This window comes from Moschus berezovskii, chromosome 4 (assembly GCF_049115385.1).
Source record: "Moschus berezovskii isolate FMDL1 chromosome 4, NW_MosBer_1.0, whole genome shotgun sequence".
Classification (NCBI taxonomy): Eukaryota; Metazoa; Chordata; class Mammalia; order Artiodactyla; family Moschidae; genus Moschus; species Moschus berezovskii.
In genome coordinates this window covers 55,297,362-55,314,454 of record NC_142463.1, presented here as the reverse complement: position 1 = coordinate 55,314,454, position 17,093 = coordinate 55,297,362, and positions in this window count along the sequence as shown.

Here is a 17,093-nt window from a genome sequence, read left to right as displayed (position 1 = left end):
GTTCTCAAACATGGCCAAATATTTTTCATATTGTTCCTCGGTCTTACTGGAAAAATTATAGTAGTAAATGTTATCCAGAAATATTTTGCCATGCTTGATAATTAAAATTAGAATACTAACTTACCAAGAAAGCTTTAAAACTATAATTTTATCTGAAAACTAATAATCAGTATAATATAATTTCCATCATTTAAGGTAATATAGTTTGATTTTTGGCTTCCCTAGTCGACTCTGTGGACATGAGTTTGAGTGTACTCCGGGAGTTGGTGATGGACAGGAAGGCCTGGCGTGCTGTGATTCATGGGGTCGCGGAGAGTCGGACACGACTGAGCGACTGAACTGAACTGAACTGAGTGACTCAGCAGTAAAAAATCCACATGCCAGGCAGGAGACATGGGTTTGATCCCTAGATTGGGAATACCCCCTGAGAAGGAAATGGCAATTTACTCCAATATTCTTGACTGGAGAATCCCATTACAGAGGAGCTTGGTGTGCTACAGTCCATGGGTTACAAAGAGTCAGACATGACTTCAAGACTGAGCGTGCACACACACATTCTATTAAATAGAAATGATATGGTGATACTGGGGCCAAGTAAAGACTACTTAGGAAAAAACACAAGCCTGAATCTGCACAGTATTGCTGGCACCAGCCAGAAAAGGAAAGCTATTGCATGACATTCCACTTTGAGTGGCCCTCAAACACTTCTTGAAGGGAAATCCCCTCAGTGTGTGAAATTTAGGCTGCTCATTTCATTGTCCACTTTGCATGGAGAGAAAAATGCCCTGGTATCTACTTAGGCCACATTCTCCTGGATAGTCTTCAGTTCAGTTCAGTCGCTGTCATGTCCAACTCTTTGCAACCCCATGGACTGCAGCAAATCAGGCTTCCTTGTCCATCAAAAACTCCCGGAGCTTACTCAAACCAATGATCATAGAGTCGGTGATGTTCATCTAATAATCTCATCCTCTGTTGTCCCCTTCTCCTCCTGCTTGCAATCTTTCCCAGCATCAGCGTATTTTCAAATGAGTCAGTTCTTCCCATCAGGTGGCCAAAGTACCAGAGCTTCAGCTTTACCATCAGTCCTTCCAATGAATATTCAGGATTGATTTCCCTTAGGATGAACTGGTTGGATCTCTTTGCAGTCCAAGGGACTCTCAAGTCTTCTCCAGCACCACAGTTCAAAAGCATCAATTCTTCAGCACTCAGTTTTCTGTATGCTCCAACTCTCACATCCATACATTACTAGAAAAAACATAGCCTTGACTAGACAGACCTTTGTTGGCAAAGTAATGTCTCTGCTTTTTAATATGCTGTCTAGTTTGGTCATAGCTTTTCTTCCCAAGAGTAAGCATCTTTTAATTTCATGACTGCAGTCACCATCTGCAGTGATTTTGGAGCCCAAGAAAATAAAGTCTGTCACTGTTTCCATTGTTTACCCATCTATTTGCCATGGAGTGATGGGACCAGATGCCATGATCTTAGTTTTTGAATACTGAGTTTTAAGCCAGCTTTTTTCACTCTGCTGTTTCACTTTCATCAAGAGGCTCTTTAGTTCCTCTTCGATTTCTGCCATAAGGGTGGTATTATCTGCATGTCTGGGGTAATTGATATTTCTCCCGGCAATCTTGATTACAGCTTGTGCTTCACCCAGCCCGGCATTTCATATGATGTACTCTGCATATAAGTTAAAATATACAGGGTGAAAATGTACAGCCTTGACATACTCCTTTCTCGATTTGGAACCAGTCTGTTGTTCCATGTCCAGTTCTAACTGTTACTTCTTGACTTGCACACAGATTTCTCAGGAGGCAGGACATGTGGTCTGGTATTCCCATCTCTTTCAGAATTTTCCACAGTTTGTTGTGATCCACACAGTCAAAGGCTTTGGTGTAGTCAATGAAGCAAATGTTTTTCTGGAACGCTCTTGCTTTTTTGAAGATCCAATGGATGTTGGCAATTTGATCTCTGGTTCCTATGCCTTTTCTAAATCCAACTTGAACATCTGGAAGTTCACAGTTCATGTACTGTTGAAGCCTGGCTTGGAGAATTTTGAGCATTACTTTGCTAGCATGTGAGATAAGTGCAACTGTGTGGTAGTTGGAGCATTCTTTGACATTGACTTTCTTTGGGATTGAAATGAAGACTGACCTTTTCCAGTCCTGTGGCCACTGCTGAGTTTTCCAAATTTGCTGGCATATTGAGTGCAGCACTTTCACAGCATCATCTTTTAGGATTTGAAATAGCTCAACTGGAATTCCATCACCTCCACTAGCTTTGTTTGTAGTGATGCTTCCTCAGGCCCACTTGACTTCGCATTCCAGGATGTCTGGCTCTAGATGAGTGATCACATCATCATGATTATCTGGGTTGTGAAGATGTTTTTTGTACAGGTCTTCTGTGTATTCTTGCCACCTCTTGTTAATATCTTCTGTTTTGTTAAGCCTATACCATTTCTGTCCTTTATCGAGCCCATCTTTGCATGAAATGTTCCCTTGGTATGTCTAATTTTCTTGAAGAGAACTCTAGTATTTCCCATTCTATTGTTTTCCTCTATTTCTTTGCACTGATCACTGAGGAAGGCTTTCTTACCTCTCCTTGCTATTCTTTGGAACTCTGCACTCAAATGGGTATATCTTTCCTTTCTTCCTTTGCCTTTTGCCCCTCTTCTTTACTCAGCTATTTGTAAGGCCTCCTCAGACAGCCATTTTGCCTTTTTAAATTTCTTTTTCTTGGGGATGGTCTTGATCATTGCCTCTTGTCATGAACCTCTTCTCATGATCACTGTCATGAACCTCCATCCACAGTTCTCCAGGCATTCTGCCTATCAGATCTGATCCCTTGAATCTATTTGTCACTTCCACTGTATAATCATAAGGAATTTTATTTAGGTCATATCTGAATGTTCTAGTGATTTTCCCTACTTTCTTCAATTTAAGTCTGAATTTGGCAATAAGGAGTTCATGATCTGAGCCACTGTCAGCTCCTGGTCTTGTTTTTGCTGACTGTATAGAGGTTCTCCATCTTTGGCTGCAAAGAATATAATCAATCTGATTTTGGTATTGACCATCTGGTGATGTCCTTGTGTAGAGTCTTCTCTTGTGATGTTGGAAGAGGGCTTTGCTATGACCAGTGTGTTCTCTTGGCAAAATTCTGTTAGCCTTTGTCCTGCTTCATTTTGTACTCCAAGGCCAAATTTGCCTGTTGCTCCAGGTATCTCTTGACTTCCTACTTTTGCATTCCAGTCCCCTATAATGAAAAGGACATCTTTTTGGGGTGTTAGTTCTAGAAGGTCTTGTCGGTCTTCATAGAACCGTTCAACTTCAGCTTCTTCAGCATTACTGGTTGGGGCATAGACTTGGATTACCGTGATATTGAATGGTTTGCCTTGGAAACCAACAGAGATTATTCTGTTGTTTTTGAGATTGCATCCAAATACTGCATTTCAAACTTTTTTGTGTGACTATGATGGCTACTCCATTTCTTCTAAGGGATTCTTGCCCACAGTAGTAGATATAATGCTCATCTGAATTAAATTCACCCATTGCAGTCCATTTTAGTTCGCTGATTCCTAGAATGTCTATGTTCACTCTTGCCATCTCCTGTCTGACCACTTCCAATTTGCCTTGATTCATGGACCTTGATTGAGGACTCACACATCCTCAAACAGATAATTGAGAATAATTTTTAAACATCAAGTTCTTTTTTTCTAGTTGTTTACACTCTGTTTATCAGTAGCTCACACGCAGGTGCATTGTTTGATATATTAAAAATTATATTTATTAATAAATATAGTCTCTTCAGCAGAAAAAATTCTTTGAAAAGACTTAATGGGGGAAATAATGTAAGGTCAGTTGGTATAGAAATGTTGAAACCAAGACTACAAAATAAATTGCTTCTACCATAAAATACTTATGTTTTTTAAAACTTTTGATTGAAAATCTTTGCTGTACTTTTATTTTTATTTTCAAAAGGTAAGAATTTCAAATTCCAAAAATGTGCAGGAATTTTATCTCCTGTATATGAATCGCAGCCTAAGATCTGTAGAACCATATGTCCTTTAAATTCTTCATTTGAAAAGCTTCAGCTAAATATAAATTTTTAACTTACTGTACTTTAAAATGTATTGGTAAACTTTTCTTTTACTATCATCCTGTCCATAGCTAGTATTCTTTATATATTATCTTACGCTATTACAAAGAAATAAATATTCTCCATTTACAATTAGGCAAAACAAGCCTGAAAAGAAATTTGATTGAGACTCTATAGCCTGAAAGCCAGGATCAGAGGTCAACACCTTGACATTTTTATTTTCTTTTTTTGAGCTTATCTTCTGCCTCTTGGGTATGAATTAGGAAACATTATATCAGCACTGTTTGAAAATTAGGATGTAAATCTTAAATGTATTTTTCTTCTTTTCAGTAAGGGTTCCTGTCTCTCAGGACTTTTATAATTGCTATTCCTTTTTCCTTAAATGCTCTCCTACCAGGTCTTGGACAGCTGCACCCTTTGCGTCACTGAGGTCTGAGTACAAATGTCACTCTTCACAAAGAGGCATTCTTTGGCTGCACTGTTCTTTCTTTACCAGTCAGTTTCTAGCCCACTTTTTTTTTCTTAATGCTTATTATCATCCAAAAAATACATTATTTTTAAACGTTTTTATTTTTAGCTTCCATGATTAGAACATAAGGTCTTTAGTGATGGGACTGTATCCTTCACATCTGCAACAGTGATGTACATACCACATGCTCAGTAAATACTTGTCTAATAACTAAATGAGGGCTTTTTTAAATAAAATGATAAATGAATTTTATTTTGATACTTTGAAAAATTTTAAATGAAAACAATATGTTCTAATAAAAAATAAATTTTAAGAAAAATGAATAAAAATAAAATGTAGAGAATTTGAAAACAACAATATGTGAAAAATAAACTCCTTAGAAATAATGAATTTGAATTTTTTTTAAAAAGATAATCATATGCTCCAGCTCATGCTCACTGGCTGCCCCCACCCGGCAACCTCCTTCCTGCCGCTCCCCCTCACCTCCTCCTCCCCTCACTCCCTTCCTCCAGCTCAGGTTCCCTGTTGCCTGAATCCAGAGCTGAAATCTGATGGAACCACCACAATGTTTGCTCCTAGATTCCTGGTTTCCCAGAAGATGAAATACCCAAGGCGGCATTGCTGATCAACCAAGGTAAGGATGGTCTGTTGAATAAATGATACTGTGACAACTGGTTGAAAGTGAAAAGTAAATGTGTTGGTCCAGGCTCCTCTGTCCCTGGGATTCTCTAGGCAAGAATACTTCTCCAGGGGATCCTCCCAGAGATCCCTCTTTGTAGGCAGATTCTTTACTGTATGAGCCACCAAGGAATATTCAGGTGGAAATAATGAAATTGAAGGCCTGCCTCATACCATGCAGAAAAAGTACTTCTAGGTAGGTTAGTATTTTTAAAGTGAAATTTTTAAAACCTTGAAAACTTTTAAAAATATTAAGAAGATCTTTTGGACTTCAGGGTAGGTAAAGATTTCTGAAGACACAAAAAGTCCAGATCATACAAGAAATGATTGAGAAACCAGATTACATTAAAAATTAAGAGTTTCTATTCACCAAATAATGCCATGAAGAAAACCCAGAATACAAACCACAACCTTGAAAGATATATTTGCAAACACATTTAATCAACAAGTAATTAATATCCAGAATATACAGAACTACAATAAGAAAACAGAAATAACCCAATAGAAAATGAAAAAGTCAGAGACAGTCATTTCATTTCACCAAAGAGAGACCACCACTGAGCAGTAAGCATGTGAGAAGCTGCTCACTCATCGGTAGTTAAGGAAAAGGAAAAGAAGAGCACGATGAGATGCTGTTTTTACATTCAGTTTATAAGAGCTCTGACAATATGATTTTAACTACTTTGGAGAACAGAAATTATCATGTGAACTTGGACCCATCCTAAGATATATGTCTTTTCTCTTCAGGGTATTTACCCTAAAGAAATTTCTGCACATGTGTGCCGAGGGCAATGGACAAGAATTTTCTCAGCAGTGCTCTACACGGTAAGCAAGACCCAAAGACAACCCAAATATCCATCTTTGGTAGGTGGTGTGTGCTTATACAGTGGAATAGTATCCTGCAATAAAAATGAATTCCAGTTCCGGACAACGAAACAGATAAATCTCATAGACATGTTAAGCAACAGCAAAACACAAAAGGAAATATGAATCTCACCATGGAACACTGAAAAACATATAAACCAACTATATTGTTAGGAATACAGAAGAAAGTATACCAAAAGCCAGAAAAAGATTATTGTAAAATCAGATCACTGGTCACCTGTAAGGGAGGGAAGAGGTTAGTGCCAAAAAGGGTACACAGGGTGCTTTGGGGTCCTAGAAATGTTCTAATAATTTTTTTGGCTTGCTGGTATGTGGGATCTTAGTTCCTTGACCAGAGATTGAACCCACACCCGCTACAGTGGAAGCACAGAGTCTTAACCACCGGATCACCAGGGAAGTCTTCAGTGTTCTAATTCTTGACTCGGGAAGAAAAACAAGCTAGATTCTGTGTGCCCTAAAAGACAGCACACTGCTCACATTTCCTGGAGAAGACTTAGGCAGCCACACCTAACTGTAAGGGAGGCTGGAATTGTAGTCTAGCCGTGTCCACTACTCCCTCCCTCAGGTCCAGAACAGCACCTCACATCTGAGCAGATACCAGTCAAAATGTGTTGAATGAATACTGGCTGTGTGATTCTGGACAAGCAAATCAACCTCTGAAGACATCTGTCCTCTCTCTTGCTTACTGCCATGTGATTTTAAATACAGGTCATTATAAAACAACTCTCTGACTATAAATGTAGCATGTGCTCCTTGAAGAAAATTTTTAAATTGAAAAATTAAGATGAAGGCAACAGTTATCCTTAATCCCACCATCTCAAAGTCTTCACTGTTACACATTCTGATTTCTTTTTCTCCAGTCTTTTTTCTTCCTTTTTTAAATTTATACTTATTTCTTTGGCTATGCTGGGCCTTAGTTGTGGCATGCAGGATCTTCCGTCTTTGTTGCAGCACATGGGGTCTTTAGTTGCAGCATGTGGGATGTGGTTCCCTGATCAGGGGTTGAACTTGGGTCCTCTGCAATGGGAGCATGGAATCTTTAACTACTGGACCACCAGGGAAGTCCCTCCAGTCTTTTTCTATAGATACACTATAGACAGCATCATACCCTAATTTTAAAAATTTGACCTGCTGCAAAATAAAGAATTTGAAAAGAAAAATTGGAAGTCATCACTCCATAATTTTCCTTTTTAGAAATACAATATTTTCAAGTGTCCTAGTACTTAGAGATTGTTTTACTAAACCTTTTATTTTATCAATGAGGAACACCTAAAGCAGAGAAGTTAAACCACCTGCCCAAGGTCACAAATGTTGCTGCTGCTGCTGCTGCTGCTAAGTCACTTCAGTCGTGTCCGACTCTGTGTGACCCCATAGACGGCAGCCCACCAGGCTCCCCCGTCCCTGATATTCTCCAGGCAAGAACACTGGAGTGGGTTGCCATTTCCTTCTCCAATGTGTGAAAGTGAAAAGTGAAGGAAGTCGCTCAGTCATGTCTGACTCGTAGCGACCCCATGGACTGCAGCCTACCAGGCTCCTCCGTCCATGGGATTTTCTAGGCAAGAGTACTGGAGTGGCTTGCCATTGCCTTCTCCGTCACAAATGTTAGTTGTTAGTAAAACCTGATGCCTAATAGTACTCTTCCCACCAACGTTTTGCTTTCTTTCATTAGTGGATCATATTTTAAATAGACCACCCTCTAGTGCTATATTATTATGCACTTTATTTCAGCTTATACTTCAGACGTAAACAAAAAATTACTCATTAAAAAAAAAGAATAAAGGCACATTCACAGTTTTTCTCCAAAGACACTTGTTAAAAAACATCATTACTACTTTAGGCATCTTAAAAATTGCACTAATACAAACAACTAAAACATATTAGAAGCAATTACCAATCACCCTTATAAGAAGCTTTTTTTTAAATCTATTAGAATTTAAAACTTATGAGGCTCTGGTATGAGACTGTAATTATCTGCTCCACAGATCCACTCCCCAATGAAACTATTTAAAGTTTATTTAAAATAACTATTTAAAACTATTTAAAGTCCATTGGAAATTGTTCTAATGGCCTATACCACATAAAGAAAGAAATATTTATTCAAGGAAAGCCACTCCAGTTTTATAAGAACAGTGAGAATCTGTGGTATTTGAACCAAGAACCACACTACCCCTCCCTCTTCCAACTCAGTGAAATGGAAATTCCACTCCAGACCACCACAGCCAAGAAAACCCTGTTCCTCCAATGGGAGGAATTATAACCCAGTCAGAGGATTATCTTCCTAGGAAGTCAGGACGCAAGTATTTCTCATACTGTCCTGTTATCTGCTGCTGAGGCTAAGTTCTGAGTGCGTGCAGGGGAGAGCTGGGGACTTCCCAGGTCACTCAGTGGTAAAGAATCTGCCTGCAATGCAGAAAATGCAGGAGACATGGGTTCAATCCCTTGTTGGGAAGATCCCCTGGAGGAGGGCATAGCAACCCACTCCAGTATTCTTGCCTGGAGAACCTCCAAGGACAGAGGAGCCCAGCGGGCTAGAGTCCATAGGGTCGCAAAAGTTAGACACGACTGAAGTGACTTCACATACACACACACAAGGGAGAGTTGAGGGATAGGTTCTTCTACTCTCGAATTAGGATGAAGGCTCTACCTTGGGAGTGGCACAGCTGAGAAGTCTGGAGCTTTCAATGCCATTACACTGATTGGCAGAGTTTCCATGCTGGGAGGGACAGACGAGCTGAGGAGATCTAATGTCACTCTCAAATTGTACCCACCTCAGCAGCACTCATCTCCGAAAGTTGGGGTGTCACTCAGAAAGACTGGCAATATTGTTCCTAGGTTCAGTTCAGTTCAGTCGCTCAGTCGTGTCTGACTCTCCGCGACTCTATGAATCACAGCACGCCAGGCCTCCCTGTCCATCACCAACTCCCAGAGTTCACTCAGACTCATGTCCATCGAGTCGGTGATCCCATCCAGCCATCTTATTCTCTGTCGTCCCCTTCTCCTCCTGCCCCCAATCCCTCCCAGCATCAGAGACTTTTCCAGTGAGTCAACTCTTCACATGAGGTGGCCAAAGTATTGGAGTTTCAGCTTTAGCATCAGTCCTTCCAATGAATACCCAGGACTGATCTTTAGAATGGACTGGTTGGATCTCCTTGCAGTCCAAGGGACTCTCAAGAGTCTTCTCCAGCACCACAGTTCAAGAGCATCAGTTCTTCGGTGATCAGCTTTCTTCACAGTCCAACTCTCACATCCATACATGACCACTGGAAAAACCATAGCCTTGACTAGACGGACCTTTGCTGGCAAAGTAATGTCTCTGCTCTTTAATATGCTATCTAGGTTGGTCATAACTTTCCTTCCAAGGAGTAAGTGTCTTTTAATTTCATGGCTGCAATCACCATCCGCAGTGATTTTGGAGGCCAAAAAATAAATTCTGACAGTTTCCACTGTTTCTCCATCTATTTCCCATGAAGTGATGGGAACAGATGCCATGATCTTAGTTTTCTGAATGTTGAGCTTCAAGCCAACTTTTTCACTCTCCTCTTTCACTTTCATCAAGAGGCTTTTTAGTTCCTCTTCACTTTCTGCCATAAGGGTGGTGTCATCTGCATATCTGAGGTTATTGATATTTCTCCCGGCAATCTTGATTCCAGCTTGTCCTTCTTCCAGCCCAGCGTTTCTCATGATGTATTCTGCATATAAGTTAAACAAGCAGAGTGACAATAAACAGCCTTGACGTACTCCCTTTCCTATTTGGAACCAGTCTGTTGTTCCATGTCCAGTTGTAACTGTTGCTTCCTGACCTGCATACAGGTTTCTCAAGAGGCAGGTCAGGGGGTCTGGTATTCCCATCTCTTTCAGAATGTTCCACAGTCTATTGTGATCCACACAGTAAAGGCTTTGGCATAGTCAATAAAGCAGAAAAAGATATTTTTCTGGAACTCTCTTGCTTTTTCCATGATCCAGCGGATGTTGGCTATTTGATCTCTGGTGCCTCTGCCTTTTCTAAAACCAGCTTGAACATCTGGGAGTTCACGCTTCATGTGTTGCTGAAGCCTGGCTCAGAGAATTTTGAGCATGACTTTACTAGCATGTGAGATGAGTGCAGTTGTGCGGTAGTTTGAGCATTCTTTGGCATTGCCTTTCTTTGGGATTGGAATGAAGACTGACCTTTTCCAGTCCTGTGGCCACTGTTGAGTTTTCCAAATTTGCTGGCATATTGAGTGCAGTACTTTCACAGCATCATCTTTCAGGATTTGAAATAGCTCAACTGGAATTCCATCACCTCCACTAGCTTTGTTCGTAGTGATGCTCTCTAAGGCCCACTTGACTTCACATTCCAGGATGTCTGGCTCTAGGTGAGTGATCACACCATCATGATTATCTTGGTTGTGAAGATCTTTTTTGTACAGTTCTTCTGTGTATTCTTGACACCTCTTCTTAATATCTTCTGCTTCTGTTAGGTCCATACCATTTCTGTCCTTTATCGAGCCCATCTTTGCATGAAATGTTCCCTTGGTATGTCTAATTTTCTTGAAGAGATCTCTAGTCTTTCCTATTCTGTTGTTTTCCTCTCTTTCTTTGCATTGATCGCTGAGGAAAGCTTTCTTATCTCTCCTTGCTATTCTTTGGAACTCTGCATTCAGATGCTTATATCTTTCCTTTTCTCCTTTGCTTTTCACTTCTCTTCTTTCACAGCTATTTGTAAGTCCTCCCCAGACAGCCATTTTGGTTGTTTGCATTTCTTTTCCATGGGGATGGTCTTGATCCCTGTCTCCTGTACAATGTCATGAACCTCTGTCAATAGTTCATCAGGCACTCTATCTATTAGATCTAGTCCCTTAAATTTATTTCTCACTTCCACTGTATAATCATAAGGGATTTGATTTAGGTCATGTCTGAATGGTCTAGTGGTTTTCCCTACTTTCTTCAATTTAAGTCTGAGCCACAGTCAGCTCCTGCTCTTGTTTTTGCTGACTATATAGAGCTTCTCCATCTTTGGCTGCAAAGAATATAATCAATCTGATTTTGGTGTTGACCATCTGGTGATGTCCTTGTTAGAGTCTTCTCTTGTGTTGTTGAAAGAGGGTGTTTGTTATGACCAGTGCATTCTCTTGGCAAAACTCTATTAGCCTTTGCCCTGCTTCATTCCGTGCTCCAAGGCCAAATGTTCCTAACTGCCATCATTAGTTTGCTTGAGAGAGAAAAGAGAAAAGTGAGAGGAAGCCTCCTGGGGTCAGAACAAATCTCAAACAAGATTTCAGTACTATTCTTTCAAAGGAATCTGATTGGATCAGTTGTGGAGCACTTTATGGCCCAAGGGTGTTGTGTTAGTCAGCAATGTAACCGCAGGGCATGGTCAGGGAGACGAAGAAAGCCTCACTGAAACCACTATCAACCCAGGGTGACTGAGCATACTCAAGTCTGCATCCTCTGAAGAGCAATAACAGAGTCTTTCCATCACAGGGGAAAATAGACTTCACTAAATTATTCAGCTAGTCTCTAAACATGTAAATATTGTTGTTTAGTTGCTAAGCCATGTAAGACTCTTTTGCAACCCCATGGACTGTAGCCCGCCAGTCTCCTCTGTCCACGTCCATGGTATTTTCCAGGCAAGAATACTGGAGTGGGTTGTCATTTCCTTCTCCAGAGGATCTTCTCAACCTGGGACCAAACCCACACCTTCTGCATTGCAGGTAGATTCTTTACCACTGAGCCATGTGGGAAGCCTGCAAACACATAAATAGCAAGTCCAAAAAGAAAGTGGGGACCAGTACCTAGAGTTGCCTGAAAATGCTTAATTTCAAAAAATAAATAACAAAATGTATAAGCAATGTGTGACCCTCCATCAGAAAGTAAGAAGGCGTTAGAACTGCATGTGAATCAACCAGATGTTGGGTTTAACTGACAAAAATGTCAAAGCAGCCATTATCAATATTTTCAAAGAACAAAAGAAAACCATGATTAATTATAGAAGATATGATGATCATGTCTCATCAAATAGAGAATGTCAATACAGAGAACTTATAAAAAACAAACAAATGGAAATTCTAGAGCTAAAATGACAATTACTGAAATAATTCACTAGAGGGTCTCGACAGTAAATCTGAACTGGCAGGAGGAAAAAAAATTAGCAATAGATTGATAAAGATATAATTCAATAGAAAAGAGAGAACGAAGAAAGAATAGACAGAAAAAAACAATGAAGGAAAATGAACAATGCCTCAGGAAATGTGAAACACCATTAAATTCATGGTGGACTTTCCTGGTGGCTCAGACAGTAAAGCATCTGCCTACAATGCAGGAGACCCGGGTTCGACCCCTGGGTTGGGAAGATCTCCTGGAGAAGGAAACGGCAACCCACTCCAGTATTCTTGCCTGGAAAATCCCATGGACAGAGGAACCTGGTAGGCTATAGTCCATGGGTTCGCAAAGTGTTAGACATGACTGAGTGACTCCACTTTCACTTTCATGCAATACTGGAGTACCAAAAGGAGAAGAGAGAGAGAAAAAAGAAAAAAATATTTTAAAAAATAATGGCTGGAAACTTCTCAAATTTATTGAAAAACATTAGTCTATATAGCCATGAAAGTCAACAAACTCCACATAGGATAAGCATGGAGATCTATAGACATAGTAAAATTGCTGATGGTCAATGGCAAGGAGAAAATCTTAAATGCAACAAGAGACAAAATACTTGTCATCATTTACAAATGAACCCCAATAAAATCAGTTTACTTATAACTTCTAATAAGGGAGATATCAAAAGTGCTCAGAGAAAAAAATCTGTCAACCAAGAATCCTGTATTCAGCAGGACTATCTTTCAAAAATGAAGGCAAAATAAAGACATTCCCAAGTAAACCAAAACCGAGAGAATTTGTTGACAGTGGACCTACATTATAAGAAACACTAACAGAAGATCTTAAGGCTGAAAGCAAGTGGCCTAAGAGAGTAATTCAAATCCACATGAACAAACAGCCCTGGATGAGGTAATTATGTAATTATAAAAGACAATGCAGATCATATTTCTTCTCCTTTCTTTCTCTTAACTGATTTAGAAAGCAATTGTATAAAACAATGTGGATGTAATGCATCGACCATAACATATAAAAATGTAGTATATTTGCAGAATATTTGCCAAGAAAAACACAAAGGAGGTGAGAACAATGCTGTATTGGAGAAATTACAAATACTAAACCAATCTTGCATTCCTAAAATAAATCCCACTTGGTCAGCGTGTATAGCTTCTTCAAACATAATGAGAATAAACTTATATAAGCTAGCAACTAAACTTTTTTCTGAAATCCTTCCAAATTTTAATGAATTGTAATTTAGTAGTAACAGATTTCAGTGATTCTGGTGTTTGCCAACTAAAATACATATTTTCCCGCAAGGAGTTATGTCAGAATTCTTCAGAAGAGGAAATCTCTGTACCAAGCATGCCTAGGGCCAAGTCAAATAGGTTGATGAGTTGTTCTACCTTGTGGAATGATCCTCAGGTCTGCTGTCTGGACTTAGTAACCCTCAAGTTCTTTGTGTCTTAGCACAGAAGGAATTCAGCAAGAGGCAAAGAAGTAGGCAAGACATAGATGCTTGTAAGAGATGCAAGCAGACAGGAGAGGGAACTCTGCCAACCAGCAACTAATTTTTAAATAATACTAAGGTCTGGTAGCTCAGCTGGTGAAGAATCTGCCTGCAATGCAGGAGACCCCGATTCAATTCCTGGGTTGGGAAGACCCCCATGGAGGAGGGCATGGCAACACACTCCAGTATTTTTGCCTGGGAAATCCCTTGGACAAGAGAAGCCTGGTGGGCTACAGTCCATGGGGTCACAGAGTCAGACAAAACTTTGTGACTAAACCACCATCACCACCACCAAGGACCCGTTATCAGTTAAGGGCTCCACTTCTAACTTCTGAAAAATTTCCTTCAAGAATTATGAGTCATATATTTTTGGGAAAAAAAGACATAAAAAGTTTAACTAGTCCTATTGTATAATAACTACTCTGAAGTGGCCTGTGCCAATGCTCATATTTGCTTTAATAAGTGAGGGAGTGTAATTTGTAAAAGCTAGAGTGAAATATTGGAGAAGGAAATGGCAACCCACTCCAGTATTCTTGCCTGGAGAATCCCATGGACAGAGGAACCTGGTAGGCTGCCGTCTATGGGGTCGCACAAAGTCGGACACGACCGAGCGACTTCACTTTCATTTTTCACTTTCCCGCATTGAGAAGGAAATGGCAACCCACTCCAGTGTTCTTGTCTGGAGAATCCCAGGGACGGGGGAGCCTGGTGCTGCCATCTCTGGGGTCGCACAGAGTCGGACATGACTGAAACAACTTAGCAGCAGCAGCAGCAGAGTGAAATATAATTTCCCCAGTTGAGAGGGTTACTTTTCTGAAAGCATTTGGTAGGAAAACAATTAGCTGAGAAATTTAAGTTGTTAATGAAAAAGAAAAAAGCTTTAAGCAGAACCCTAAGATGTCAGATTTTTCTTTTCTTGGATTTGAGACTTTAAAATACAAACTTGAAAATACTGGTGTTCCTTTCTATTGTGGGGTTCCCTTGTGGCTCAGCTGGTAAAGAATACACCTGCAATGCAGGAGATCTGGGTTCGATCCCTGGGTTGGGAAGATCCCCCGGAGAAGGGAAAGGCTACCCAACTCCAGTATTCTGGCCTGGAGAATTCCATTGACTGAATAGTCCACGGGGTCACAAAGAGTCGGTCATGACTGAGTGACTTTCACTTTCTATTGTAGTTTATGCTTCCTTACCCCTAGCTCTGCCCCACCCTCACCAAAAGCAAAGCAAGTTCATTACAGAAAAATCAGAAAATCTAAGTAAGGTAAAGAAGAATCACACATCCACACACACAAAGAGGAAACACACACACACACACAAACAGGAAATGTGCATGTACACACATACACATTTTCAGTACAGATACAGGCAGAGACTGACCCTGGCTGTGTGGGTCACACCTGGGCACCTGCTGGCCACCCTATGGTTTGTAACTGACCTTGTGTTCTTAACGACCTCTCAAACAGGAACCTCTGGATGGTTCCAAACTTTTCTCCCCATAAACACCACACAACAGAAACAACTTGCTGAAGGAAACAGAAACGACCCCACCCAAAGTTTCTGAATTGATGGACACAAATGAAAACACACACACACACACACACACACACCTGCCGCCCTCCGCTGAGGATATCACACAGAAATAAAAACCCTCAGAAGCCCCGGCCTGGGCATATGGGTTTCCAACTGAATTGTCATCATATTCAAGGGGTTCTTAGATTAATGTTTTTCTAGGAATTGTGATGTGGGGAAGGTGGGTTAGCACCCCAGCCCCAGCAGTCAGGCCCTCTGATGAGGCCCCGCACCCACCCTTCCTTTTGGCCGGTGGATCTGCCTGGCCAGAGCCAGGCTCAGCCAATGGCTAGCAAGGGCCTGGGGACTGCCCTAGGAGGGGCTGTGAATATGTAGGATGGGGTGGGTGAGAAGTGGGGAACCCAGGTACCAAAGGGCACAAAGAGCCCAGGGACTTGAGAAGAGAGGCCAGGGAAATGGGGTTACCAGAGGTGGGTTGGTCAACGGGCATGTTCCTGGGAGTGAGGGGAACTCAACCAGAGGGACAAGGGGGCGCAGGAGGTGGGGGAAGCGTGGCCCAGAGATGGCGCCCAGTCCTATGGAGGATGGGGAGGCGGTCTGCCCAGGGGAGAGTGTGGTGCTCCTGAGTAGGGGGAGTAGGGGGTGTGGGGCTGCCCAGGATTGGGGCACACTTTGACAGGCCTGGAGTGGGGGAGATTGGGATGAGGGGGGTGGGAGAATCTAGGTTGGGGTAGGGGCTGCACCCAGAAGTCAGTTTTAATGCTAACTAAAATGATGGTTGTCTAAATAAAAAGTGATATTTATATTTTTAATTAGTAATAAATATGGTTTACCATTCCTTGCTTTCTAGAAACTTTTCAGGATCTCTCATTTTCACAGGTTCCATAAGATGCTTGCAAATTTATTTTTACTTTGTTAGATAATAGACATATAAAGAAGGCTATTAATAAAAAAGAAACCTACCCTCATTCCAAACGTTTCATATTTTCCAAGTTTTAGGATTCTCAATTAATCCCATCTCTTGAACCCCTTCATTCCCAGTCCCAGATATGAAAAATATATACTTGAGATTACAAACACTGTGCAAACCTTAATCTATTAGATAAACAAAACTAAGTATTTCTCAAGCTCTTCTCTAACATAGACCTCCTATTATAATTTAATACAGGAGTACTTCTGGTCCAAGTTTTTTATCTTCATCTCAGTGCCATCTCTTTAACAGAAACAGGAGTAGAGTTCTTTGCCTCTGTTTTATTTCTCATTTTTAAGGTTGCATCCAAAACTGACATAAATCTCCAGTTTTCTTTTCCTAAATCTCCAGTTTCCTCTTTATAAGAATGGCATAAGAACTACATTTACATAAACTGAGAATTCCCTGGCAGTCCAGTGGTTAGGACTCAGTGCTTTCACAGCCCATAGGCTGAGGTTTCATCCCAGGTCAAGATTCAGCAAGACACATGGTGGGGCCAAAAGAAAAAAGAAAAGACCTACATTCACAAAACCAAAAACTCTAATAGCCACAGAGATGATGTACTAAATTTTAGTTGTAGGATAGGTAATATTTTATCTATTAGCTTACTAAGATCCACAATACTTTCAAAACTATTCCAGGTATCCAAAAACCTGGTTTAACATACAGAGAATCTTTTAAAATCAAAAGTACCTTCATAAGATAAGCAAGTAAGAAAACTTTAAAACTTTACATTAAGTCAACACTCAACAAATGAAAATTGGGCACTTACTACATATGAAGGCATTATTGATACCCACTAGACCTTTCAGATATGACCTAAATCAAATTCCTTATGATTATACAGTGGAAGTGAGAAATAGATTTAAGGGACTAGATCTGATAGA